This window comes from Tenrec ecaudatus, chromosome 13 (genome assembly GCF_050624435.1).
Source record: "Tenrec ecaudatus isolate mTenEca1 chromosome 13, mTenEca1.hap1, whole genome shotgun sequence".
Lineage (NCBI taxonomy): Eukaryota > Metazoa > Chordata > Mammalia > Afrosoricida > Tenrecidae > Tenrec > Tenrec ecaudatus.
Window position 1 is genome coordinate 14,864,843 of NC_134542.1, and position 2,386 is coordinate 14,867,228.

The 2,386-nt window shown below is 39.4% G+C and overlaps 1 pseudogene; it reads right to left on the reverse strand.

The window, feature by feature from the left end:
• Positions 1-1,464: 1,464 nt before the first annotated feature.
• LOC142425146 (U6 spliceosomal RNA) lies at positions 1,465-1,563 on the reverse strand (annotated as a pseudogene).
• Positions 1,564-2,386: the final 823 nt, after the last annotated feature.

Consider the following 2,386-nt stretch of genomic DNA (forward strand, 5'->3'; position numbering starts at 1 on the left):
CACCACATGAGGAACTGTGTGAAAGGGTCGCGGCATTAGGAAGGTTGAGAACCACTGCTCTAGGTCACGTGTTTTGCACAACTTGAACAAGCAATTTATATTTTCACAAAGACACTAGATAGCATTATCATCTTCATTATTCAGAGGAGTAAGCTAAAACACAAGAACGTGATATCATCAGACCTGGAGGTAAGTGGAAAAGTAGGAATTTAAACTCAGACCTTCACAGCTCCGGAAATCTGGCCCTTAGCCACCAATATTGTGTACTTCTTTTAAGTATCTGAAAATTAATTGTTCATAGTCAAATCTCTCTGATGTACCCAAAGAGTTGTACATCACCTTTAAAGTAAGAAGGATTTCTCAGTTAAGTAGGTAGGCAACATGTCTTCCCTGTAATCTTCCTGCCTGAGGTTATTGTTGATGTGAGGCACCACGGAGTTGCCTCCTCCATGACACTAAAAGTAACCCTACGTATTCAGAAGGAAACCCTGGCTGGTCCTCAGAACTGTTGCTATGTTTGAGCCCACTGGCAGCTACTGGGTCGGCCCATCTTCTAGGGGGTCTTTCTGTTTTTTGCTGCCCCTCCACTTTCTCAAGCACAATATCCTTTTGAGAAACGCTCAATGCCCAACTTTCACATGAATATGAAGTGTTGGATCTTTTGAGTTCTGCTTCCCTGAGCATTGATTGTAGATCCAAACAACATGAAATCCTTGGTGACTTCAGTTTTTCCCCCCATTTATGTTACTTAGTAGTCCAGTTGTGAGGATTTTGGTCTTCTTTACATTGAGTTGTCATTCATACTATGGGTGCAATCCTTGACCTTCATTAGTAAGTGGTTCAAGTCCTCCTCACTTCCAGCAAGCAAGGCAACATTGTGTCACCTGCCCAGCTTGTTAAAAAACCTTCTTCCAATCCTGATACTGAAGTTTTCATATAATCCATTTTCTCTGACGATTTTCTTAGCATACAGATTAAATAAATCTGGTGAGAAGATACAACCCTACCTCACACATTTCCCAATTTTTGACCAGCCAGTATTCCCTCTTAAGTTTGCCAAATGCTGATTGATCCACGAACAAGCTCCACGTGAATACCATGAAGTATTCTAGAATTCCAATTCTTCTCAAAGTTATCCATAGTTTTTACAGATAGCTGCCTCTTCACACACGTTTCTTCCACATTATGTATAGGTATGCTTATATATTTTTATTTTTAAAAATTTAAAATCATTTTATTGTCACATAATCCACCTATCACACAACTCAACATTACAATTGGATCGAGAAGGGTTGTACAATCGCCACCACAATCTATCTTAGAACATTTTCTTCTTTCTTGTACTGACTGTTAGTAGCTTTCCACTTCTCCCTAACCTCTCTTGACAGAACCCCCAAGAAACCATGAATCTAGTTACCGTTTCTATAGATGACCCCTTTCTTGATGGTATATACAGAAAAACAATCAAAATTGGAATGCTTCACAAATTCGAGTGTCATACTTGTGTGGGGGCTTATCTTCTCGGTAGACTTACAGTTTCAGTGTATATGTTACCATAACCATCACTATATATATATTTAATACAGAACAATCCAGTACATTACATAATACTGCCATGTTGGGGTTCTATTTACCTGTTGGAGTGGGAGTTTAAACAACTAAAATGTAGTTGCATAGCCTGGAGAGGTCATGTGTGTTGTTTTTGCTTGAAATATCCCTTAGTAGGCTTAAAACAAGTTCCAGTTAGTTCCTACCTGGGCTCTCCTCTCATGATATTGTAATGCTAAGGGAGCCTTCCTCACTTCATTTGTCTGAATTACCTTAAAATCTGGGGACAGTTTTCCTCTCATTCATTTCCAACAGGTTCTGACTGCTGCTTCTGCAATCTGCTCTCTCTCACTGCCACTGGCGCCTCTCATCTGTGTGGGCCCTGAGTCGCGGAGAGCGGGTACTTAGCAACCAGATCAGATAAGCACAGGATGTTCCATCTTTAATGGCATGATTTACAGTTCAATGTGGCCTTCCATATCATTTGCAACATTTGAGACCGTAAACGGATTTAAAACCAGCTTAGATTGGGGAGTACACAGAGAAATGATTTCTAATCATAGTCTAACTGACAAATATTATTGTCTAAAATTTCCTATAACATTTGTGCTTGGGTGTGTTGTCTCCCTAGCACCAGAAGTAACTTCAGTTGCATAGTAATAGATTTCAAAGGTTAACTCGATATTTCCTTGTCCTTATTTACTTTTTCATATTGAGGAAAACAAGAAAGAAGTTGTTGCTAAGAAGATACTAATAGCTGCCAATTGGTTCTCTGACATTTGAGTAAACTCAGTAGCCCGTCAGAGTACATTAGGAATCAGCTAATTCAAATCATTTC